The following is an 11,129-nucleotide window of genomic DNA, read 5'->3' as shown; positions in this document are numbered from 1 at the left end:
ACCCTTGAAAGACCAACTTGGTATGTGGTTTTGTGAAAATAGATGGGAATTATGTATCATATAATCATTGTCACACTCTAATATGAGATTAGATTTCTTTCTGTTTAAAATATGTGAAATGATATAAAGTTTGATTGGAAAATAATTGTGTTATAATTACTATATTTTATTAAAAATAATGAGGGCCACGCAACACAGAGATATTTTCGGGTAGTTGGGTTTTAAAAATCGAGAATGTCGATTATGATGGAGGAACATCGAACCCAACTTCATTGATTCTTCAAAACAGTAACCCGACCATCATTGAGGTTAACCCAACAACCCTTCAACCAAACGTTTATCCCTAGTGTGTTTTGTCCCGGTGATGAAGAGCTCCAGCAGTGTCAACGATGGGTGATGCGAATTCCAACAACTTCAATGGACGATCGGGTAAGACCCATTTCGTGCAACATTTTATTACTTGCAAAATAAATATTAGCAGTCATAGTATATCAACCCAAGAGCAACAAAATAAAATATGAATATTAGCGAGGGATGGATGTTCTTATTTTCAGCGTTTTGGACTTCTTTTTGGAGATCTCAACGGTGGGGATGTATCATTTGGCAGCGAGAATGACATAAATAAAATCTAGCTTCATCAGACGGTGACCGACGATGATATAGATGATTTTAATTCAAGAAAAATCGAATGGTTTTCGGTAGATCTATGACCATTCATGAGGTTTCTCGATGAACAGAGGACATATTCATAGAGAGAAGACCAAGGCGCTTCGAACGATGAAAATTAGGTCTTGAACGATGACTGAAGGCGGCGACCGACGTGGTGGTCATAGGCGTCTTGCTATTGTCGGCAAAGCTTCTTGTTCCATTTACAGAGCACTTGGTGGAAAGTGCTCAATGAAAGAATGAATTATAAGAAATTTATGGTGATGCGTGAAGAACAAAAGCATAAAATGAATAATCAAAACTACGTAGTTTTGTGGTGTTTGGAATTGGAGATGGGCAAACCATAATTTAAGTCCTCTATTTTTGGTAAGATTCTGACATTGTCTTCCAATTTCTATATAGTTATGAATGTTGCCTAATAGTTTGAATAAAATTATTTTGGTCACTAACCTTGGTAGCTAAGTATTAAATTGACCCTTTGAGTTCTTAATTTTGCCAGTTATGTCCTTTTATTATAAAAAGGATTTTTAATAATTTATTTTTATGGCAAGGAAATTTATTTTATATATGGGTTTGTATATTTGAAGGTTCGGGTTCTTGTGGAAAAGATTGGAAGCTAGAAATTGAGTTGGCGAGCTTTAATTGAAGAGTTATTGTTTGGGTTTTATTGACGTCCTGAGTCCGATTCCGAAGTCCGTTTCGCCAAATTTGAATCCGGTAAACTATTTTTTTCACTGATTTATCATCCGATTCGATTCGTTTTTCGGAATTAAGCCCCATTTTTTTATGAAATTTATATTGTTATGTATTTGAGGAATTATTGGAAGTTGAATTAAAGATCGAGGGCGTTCGAATGGAATTTATATGGTCGATCAGTATGTCACAGAATTCGAGGTAAAACATTACTACCTCTTTATGCTTTATGGAACATGTTGATAATGGATAAATGCATGGACATATATATGATTGATCTATTATGTCTGTTTGATTATGGATGGATTCGAACCGAATACGATTTAAGTGATAAATTAGTTAAGACTCTATTGAATTACAAGTTCTATGATTGAGTGATAAAGGAATCAGTCCTGAATATGTGAATTATGATTTATCTCATTAAAGGTACTTGGATGATAAATTATGAGAATATTCTGATAGAGTAAAATTATGAAAATACCCTTATATTGTAAGATGACAAGAATTGTCCCTAGAAGTTGGTTAATAACTCTGAAAAGACATATTAATCTGGTAAAAATTACTGATCTGCATAAGAAATGTTAGTTTTGATTAGGAAATACGGATAACTGGTTCTTAACCCCAAGAGGGTTTGAGCAAGATGCTAGAAGTCTGTTAAGGAATCATTTCAAGATCAGAGAATGTTCGGGAAAGCAATTAACCATAGGATCTTTAAATTATAATTATTTTCGTTAAGAGCTAATATCGAAATTATCTGGTAAGAAATTACGAAAATGCCTTTGAGAGGTAAAAATAGTTTGAGTTGACCCTGAATGAGAAAGTACTTTGAGGATTTGTACTTAACTCGATTAAGTACGAATTTGATTGTTAAGATCCTGACTTAGTGCAGAAAAATTCTTGATATTGAGTTGGTAAAAATCTGAGAAGGCACTTGACCCGAAATATCTGAGTTACGAGTAAATACCTGAAGAACAATTTATCGGGGTGCTCTTTTATCAGAATTGTTCGAAGGGACTAAAATAGATGATAAATTGGTATTAAATAATAAGACATGATGAAAATGATTGAAATACATCGGATCTGTAGAATGACCAGAATACCCCTGTAATGGAAATGACCCAAGAATATCACCAAGCTCAAGAATGAGTGGATATCCTCGAGCTCTGTAATGATTGGAATGAAACTGAACACCAAAATGATCAAAATACCCTTATGGCCTATACTAAGTAAATGTCTTGGATTAATTAAGAAATCTAAATAAACATGGATGTTGTGCTACCAGTTAAAGTTATGGAATGCAGCTTAAGTGATCAACCAACTAGTACTATATCATTACCTGAATGATATAAGTACCACTTGAATGTTTGTTCGTCTTCTCAAATTTGGATTGATGATAATTCTGGAAGTACTTGGCCCAGCTCAACTCTAGAGCGCATACAGTACTAATAAGTGGGTATTCGTGAGACAAATCAACCACGAATATTAGAATGACTTTATTATATGACTAAATCGAACTGAAAGGAAGTACAACATGTATTTGAGATTCAGAAACGTCTGAATTATTCTGGAAAACTCTAAAGTAACCGGAATAGACTTGCTTACTAAACGAACTAAGTAACCTCAATGATTGAGGATTAAATAGGTGATTGGATGAGTTTGGAAACACTGTTGAACTTACATGATAAATTGTCTTTATGGGTTATGAACCATGGATCAAGTACGTCTGTATTTCCTGATATCGTTGAAACGTGGAAATGAAATAAAGACCGTTAGAATATCTATTCAGCGATGATTATGGGGATGATCTATGGATATGCATTATGGTATTAAAGAGTGAATGTACTCGAAGGATAATGAATTGACTTGTTGACATACATTAGTTTGGGAGTTGTGTAACTCGAGTTATTTGATAATACGATCGATAGTCATAGATTGTAAATGGCTTGAATATTCGATTCTATATTTTCTTCTAAAATCACTTCGGTCATGTTTGAAAACGCAAGTAACGCAAAAGGAAAAGATTCTGAATACCTCATTTGGTTCAATTGGGCTGAAATCCTATAAATTCAAAGTATATTCCGGAATACCCATGATTGTTTGGGTAATGAAATCACTCGTAGTAAATCTGAATTTAGAATTATGTATAAAGGTTCCTGAACGTTTTCCTAATGCACATGGAAACTTAGTGGAATTCTAAAGTATCAATATGAAATGTCTGATTAGATCGGTTAAAAATCGATTCTCTTCAATAAGATCTTATTCCTAGAATCCGATCAAATTGCACAAGTTCATGTTATCCATACTGATAACTACAAAATGCATCTGAAAATTATTTGGATTATCTAGTGTATTCCTTATATTTTGAAAAATTGTTTTATTGTTTTAACATGTGGTACACTGAAATCTATGGTTACTATTTTATGGATGCACCGGCTTAACGGTGATGGCTTATGATTGATTTATCATTTGTATAAACTGTATCTTGGAGATACAGATTTGTAAAGTACAACTCTGATCAAGCTGGAAAATTTTTATGGACCTAATGTGACTCTTAGGTAGGCTCTGCGGCCCTGAGATCATTCTCGGGTAGGCCCTGCGGCCCTAAGATGTATTCTTAGGTAGGCCCCGTGGCCCCAAACTTTATTGGGTAGGCTCTCAGGCCCTAAGATGTTCCTATAGGTTAACTCTTTGTAAGATGGTTTTAAAATATGAGATTAAAAAGCTCCACTACAGTACGGTTTATGGGATTTTACTAAATTATCATTTGATTAGTGTACCTATTATGATTTTATCGTATTGATGGAACACACTAGACATCATATTCGACCTCATGAAAACGTGATTGTATGAAAGGTTTCTTATGAACTGAGATTCATGGCTTTTACTCGATGAACTACTAATGGAACCCCAGATTATTCTGCAATTGGTATACGTTTGATTCAATAAGGAAATTATATGGTTTTCTAATTATTTGCATATCCTATAGCATCATCTGGTAGTTCTGTATTACTGAGCTTTCCGAAGCTCACTCTATTACTCAACATTACAGGTTAAAAGAATTGTACCAGTACAACTATCAACTTCAGTAAGGGAGTTATTCCGGCGTTACTTGCAGAGTATGGTACATGTGATTAGGGGCCATGTAATTGTATTTTGTTTTATATACGAGTCTGAAAGTCTGTTTTATTTCGAATACTAATAACTTTTATTGTGTACTCATAAATGATTTTATGAGTTTTCAAGTTTTATGAAAAGTTTTAAATTTTCTGCTATTTTTACGGTGGGTCGTTCCGGTGGCCCTAATGTGACACTCCAAATCGGATCGGGCTATCCGTATCGGTTGGAGGGGTTACAATCATGTTACACTTTCTTTTTCAATTGTCGCACACCCTGCAAACTCAGCTGCTCGAATCATGTTCAACTTTAAAAATGTGGATGAGAGATACTATTGATTTTATGGTTTTGATGTTATTTGAAGAGAGGAGTTGATCTATCAAAGAAGAAAAGAAGAGACGGGTTGGCAGTCCATATTTGTGTTTGAGTTGGTGCAAACATATGGTGTTTAAATTAAAAAAATGTGTTATTTTAATCTAATTTCATGTCCATAATAACAACTGATTATCATAATTAATATTCCTCATAACATGGTGGCATGAAACGAAAAACATTGCAAGCAATTATGAGCCAACATGTCCAGATAATGTCCATAATTCATATTTATAAATTAAAAGAGAAAGGGATATAAACAAAACAAGAAAAGAAAAAGAAAGGTGAAATTCGCATGATAATGAATTATGTTGAACCAAAATGAGTTTTCCACTTGTAAGGTTTAGGTCGATTGATTCCATAATACCCATTTCATGTCTTTATTCCATATCTACACACGAGTAAAAAGTACATTTCTCTACTTTAATTATTTATTTATTTTCATTTGTTCGATTCAACAATAATATATGTTAATTATTATTATTTTTATAGCGGATTAACATTTTTTCTAACCATAAGTTCACTATACATAAGAATATACTCTTAAAATCCATATATCACAATTTATGGAGTAATATAATTAACTCAATGCTGCGAATATAAGGGATATTTTCGGTTAGGTCTACAGTGAATCAAGATTCTCCAAGTTCAATCAATTTGTAGTATGTTCATTGGCTCATGCCCACCCGTTCAGAGCATATGCACTTACTGTAGAAAATGAAACAATTCAAGATTTCTTAAACTATTTTACAATCTGATTAGGATTATGGATATAGAAGAAATGATGTGTAAATCATAAATATCTAGTAAATGTTAGAGTTCAAAATAAAGAAGTTTTGATTCCCCAAAGCTGACCAATTAGGTTGAAGGCAATCTGTACTTTCACTCGGCAAAGAGCTGAATCTGTCCTGCATTGGCTTGGCAAAGAAAGCTTAAAGCACCTTTCTCTGCTTCATAGTTATATGATGTGGGTCCACATTTTCTAATCAACTCATCGTTTTAAACTTCAATATGTTCCCTCCTTTTAAGAGGCCTTATGATTAAGGAACAACAAATGTTTCAAAACCTAATATTTAATGTATTAATTAATAAAAGAAAAGTTAGTATTGGTAACATACCACTGAATGAACAATTGTGCATTATTTTTGGTATCATAAAATTAAATTAATCTTCAACTATCTCTAGAGTCTATGGTTAAAAATTTTCAGTTGACATCTCTCCCTTCTGTATTGCAGATTCAAAAACTATTAAGAGTAAAATTTTATTTTACTTTCCTCTGAGATAGGATTTGTTAAAAAAAAACACACACACACATTGAATTAATCGTTTTAGTTAACAAGTGATATTGGAGTAATTAATTAAGAAATAAAAACTTCCTTAGATGGTAAGGATTTGGGAAGCTTTTTTCTCCAATGCCGATCACAACTACTGCTTTATTTACATTATAATTTATTCTTTTGTGCTTGTCATAATCACAACAAAAGCACATTTCAATATCATTAACACACATAATGATGCATTAAGATTTTAAGAATCACAGAGTAAGATTAAGTTTTAGCTATGCATGCTGTTTTATCTTTTCTTTTTAAAGAAAAAAAGAAAGCAAATGTCTTGTATTAGTATAATAGATTCATGCACATCAAAACATGATCAAATAAGATTTCTTAAAACTATCATGAACCAAATGATTTCAGTGGTTAATGAATTGTTATTATTTATTGAGGTATCGAGTTCGAGCAACGCAAGGGTGTATGCATGTTTATTGTCAAATAATTAAAAATATTTCAAAAAGATATTACCCCTTGTATTCACCCAAAATAATAAAAAAATCTTAAAACAACGTATTTCCTTATTCCAACCATAATCATCAAAACGCATCCCTTGAACTTAAACTTAAACAAGAGCAACAAAAAAATGTATATTGATTTTTTAAAGAGAAAAATCATGTTGAGTCTATTTTTTTTAGTTTTTTTTATATAAATTCGGGTTAATACAAGATAATATTTGTTTAAAATCTCTCAATTTTTTGATATTAAACGTTCATACACCCCTGTATGTGTTGTGCTCGAATTCAATACTTTTTAGTTTTTATGTTAGCTTATTAACGAACACTCATTTTCATAAGTGGAAGCTTGCCAAACTTATTGGCCCCATACATATATATTAGGAGTATCTAATCAGAAAACAATCAAACTATAAAATATATAATATATAGAAGAATATATTTCAACAATAAAAACTATAAAAATTTGTAAAATATATATATATATAAATATTAAAAATTTATTATTTTTTTTATCAAAAAGTTCAATTTCATTAAACAATAAAAATTTGAGATCTAAAAGAAAAAAAACTATAATGTGGCGTTTGGTTCGCTGGAATGTTTATGAGGGAATTAGAATCTGTGAAAGAATTGGAATCTTTCAGGAATTGGAATCCAATTCCATATTCTGTTTGGTTCGCAGACATGTCAGATGAATTTGATTTCAGTAATGTAATATGACAAGATTGCCCTTATTGTTTTTTTGCTTAATTTTAATTTGTTTTATAAATTAAATGTAGCAATATATTATAAAATTTTAAAAAAATTAATTTTATTGATTGATTATTCATTTCAATAAATTATAAAAATCATGCTAATAAAGATCATAAGTTAAAATCATCCCAATTAGGGATGGTCATGGGTCGGGTTTTTGGTCCACCCGACCCGACCCGATAACAAGGGAACCTCCATCTGAGACCCGACCCGACCAAAATAAAGTTTCACCCGACCCGACTCGAATATATGAATTAGAAATTCGACCCGACCCGAAATAAAAAAAATATTCAATAAAAACAATTACTTAATTGAAAAATATATATATATATAGAGGGGTATTATTGTAATTATTCCTAAATATATAAGGTAAAATTATATATTTTTTGGGTCGGGTCGGGTATTTTTCACCCTAAACCCGAACCCGATATGAATATCACACTTAAAAAAAACTGATCCCACCCGACCAAAATAAAGTTTCACCCGACCCGACCCGAATATATGAATTAGAAATCCGACCCAACCCGAAATAATAAAAAAATTATTTTTATTCAATAAAACAGTGACTTAATTGAAAAAAATTATATATAGAGGGGTATTATTGTAATTATTCCTAAATATATAAGATAAAATTATATATATTTTTGGGTTGGGTATTTTTCACTATAAACCCGAACTCGACCCGACCCGAATATCACAATTAAAAAAACCGACTCGATCCGACCAAAATAAAGTTTCACCCGACCCGACCCGACCTTACCCGAATATATGAATTAGAAATCCAACCCGACTCGACCCAAAATAATAAAAAATATTTTTATTCAATATATGAAAAAGTTACCAAAAGATTGATGAGGGTAGTATGATCAAATTTAAACTCCCTCCAACAAGAAAATTGAATTCTATCATAGAATGGATGGAATTCACTTTCCCTCATTTGATGAAAAGTTGAAGACATGAGGGATTCCAATTCCCTTGGAAAACTTGAACCAAACATAGGAAAGTGGTGGAATTTGATTCCAATTCCCCCTAATTCTAATGTGGCGTTTGGTTCGCTAGAATGTTTATGAGGGAATTAGAATCTGTGAAGGAATTGAAATCTGTCAGGAATTGGAATCCAATTCCATATTTTGTTTGGTTGGCAGGAAATAGAACTGGAATCCAATTCCATATTATGTTTGGTTCACAGACATGTCAGATGAATTTGATTTCAGTATTGTAAAATGACAGAAATGCCCTTCTTGTTTTTTTGTTTTATTTTAGTTTGTTTTACAACTTACATGTAGTAATATATTATAAAAAATTAAAAAAAAATATTAAATTTTCATTTTATTGATTAATTATTCATTTCAATAAATTATAAAAAGCATGCTAATAAACATCATAAGTTAAAATTATCGCAATCAAAATATGTTAATAAGTTACCAGAAGATAGAGCAATATTTCGATACATTCCAATCGGAGTATGTTAATTAGTTACCAAAAAATATACCAAAAACTATTTTTATTCAATAAAAATATTGACTTAATTGAAAAAAAAAATTATATATAGAGGGGTATTATTGTAATTATTCCAAAATATATAAGGTAAAATTATATATTTTTTTTGGGTCGGTCCGGTTTTTTAACCCTAATCCCGACCCGACCCGAACCGAATATCACACTTTAAAAAACCCGACCCGACTCGACCCGAATATCACACTTAAAAAACTCGACCCGACCTAGATAAAATAAAGTTTCACCCGACCCGACCCGAAATAATAAAAAATTATTTTTATTCAATAAAAACAGTGACTTAATTGAAAAGATACATATAGAGAGGGGTATTATTGTAATTATTCCTAAATATATAAGGTAAAATTATATATATTTTCGGTCGGGTATTTTTCACCCTAAACTCGAACTTGACCCGACCCAAATATCACACTTAAAAAAACAGACCCGACCCGACCCGAATATATGAATTAGAAACCCGACCCGACCCGAAATAATAAAAAAATATTTTTATTCAATATATGAATAAGTTACCAAAAGATTGATGATGATAGTATAATCAAATTTCAATTCCCTCCAACAAGAGAATTGAATTCCATCCATTCTTGGATGAAATTCACTTTCCCTCATTTGATGGAAAGTTGAATCCATGAGGGATTCCAATTCCCTTTGAAAACTTGAACCAAACATGGGAAAGTGGTGGAATTGGATTCCAATTCCCCCAATTCCAAATGATTCCATCCAACCAAACACTAAAGGATTTATGCGAACCAAACACCACCTAAGTTGATTGATGATGTGATAATCTTTTCATAGAAACCCAAAACTCAATTGTTTTTCTTGATTAAAAAGATAAAATTATAGTTATAAAATATTTATTTTTCTCTCGTTAAGCTTTTTTTTAGGAAAAACAGCTCAACCTCATTATTTGGATAATTTTTTGAAAAATAGCTAATAATGTTTTAACAATATTTGTAATTTAGAGGATCAATAGTAATTTATCTCAGATGATTAAAGCGTTACAATAACGATAGTAGGATGAAATAAGGTGATAAGCAAACATCTTATTTTAGAGTTGTGTTCATCCCTTTTTAAATAGGAATAGGTCGATTAACTAAGTTAGGCACCCATTTTATTCTGACTACTATGTTGGAATTAAGTGAAGCACAGATCCTGAAATAGTGGGAAAACATATATATTTAGTAAAAACTTGACACTCCCATTTCAAATCTTACATAATTAGTACGTAATTGCTGACTGCTATCATTGTCTTCTTGGTTTAATTCGAGAAATATTATGAAAAAAAGTAGGGATTTACTTGGAATTAAAAAAATAGTTAGATAATTACGAAAATTTCTACCAGAGTCATCAAAGTTGTTTGTATCTGAATACGACTTTGAATAAGGTATTTTTCAATTTCATCTCTGTGGGAGGTTTTTATTTTTTTTAATTTAATATAAAAATAAGTGTCTAAATTATATTATATTTTTTTATTTATCTAAATTATTTTTCGATCAGTTTAAGTGTTTAACGTTAACGACAATTAAAAACCATTATTTGGCATAGGGATGACCATGGATCGGGTTTCGGCCAACCTGACCCGATCCAAAAATTTTACATCCTTCACCCGACCCGACCCAAAAAATATATATCTTTCACCCGACTCGACTTTTTGTGATAAAATACGAACTCGATTCGATCCGACTCAAAATAAAAATAAAAATATTATTTTATTCAATAAAAACAGTGATTTAATTGAAAAAATAATATATAAAGGGATATTATTGTGATTATTCCTAAATATATAAGGTAAATTATATTATTTTTTGGGTCGAGTATTTTTCACCCTAAACCTGAATCCAACCCGACCAAAACATCATCTTTAAAAAAAACCTAATAATCCGTCAGGATTGAGTCCCAAGTCCATCCCTAATCTGGCATGTGTTGCATTCATATTTTTTCGAAATTTTCTTTTTCTTTAAAAAATTAAAAATACTATTTCAAAAACATTTTAGAAAATAATAATAATAATTTTACCCTCCATCGCCCCCTCCCCCTCAATAAACATTTCCCAAACCAGTGAGCCACGCATCGCACCTCCTCCCACCCGCCCCAAACACACTTTTATTTTAGAAAATAAAAAAAAATATTTTTTAAAATAAAAAACACATTAATTTCGAAATAATCCTAAAACTTTGAACACCTTCGTTTCAACCCCTAAATTTACGCCGACCGCCGCTCGTCCTCTCCTGTC

The 11,129-nt window shown here is 31.5% G+C and overlaps 1 long non-coding RNA gene across 1 annotated transcript; it reads left to right on the top strand.

The window, feature by feature from the left end:
* The first annotated feature begins 236 nt into the window (after positions 1-236).
* On the top strand, positions 237-1,514 carry LOC120217862. The gene is made up of 4 exons (XR_005525199.1): positions 237-429; positions 555-1,032; positions 1,254-1,383; positions 1,481-1,514. It is a non-coding gene; the product is annotated as an uncharacterized LOC120217862 (long non-coding RNA).
* Positions 1,515-11,129: the final 9,615 nt, after the last annotated feature.

This window comes from Hibiscus syriacus, unplaced genomic scaffold (assembly GCF_006381635.1).
Source record: "Hibiscus syriacus cultivar Baekdansim isolate YM2019G1 unplaced genomic scaffold, ASM638163v2 tig00110194_pilon, whole genome shotgun sequence".
Classification (NCBI taxonomy): Eukaryota; Viridiplantae; Streptophyta; class Magnoliopsida; order Malvales; family Malvaceae; genus Hibiscus; species Hibiscus syriacus.
The sequence above is the reverse complement of the archived record's forward strand: the minus strand, read 5'-3'. Positions and strand labels throughout refer to the sequence as shown.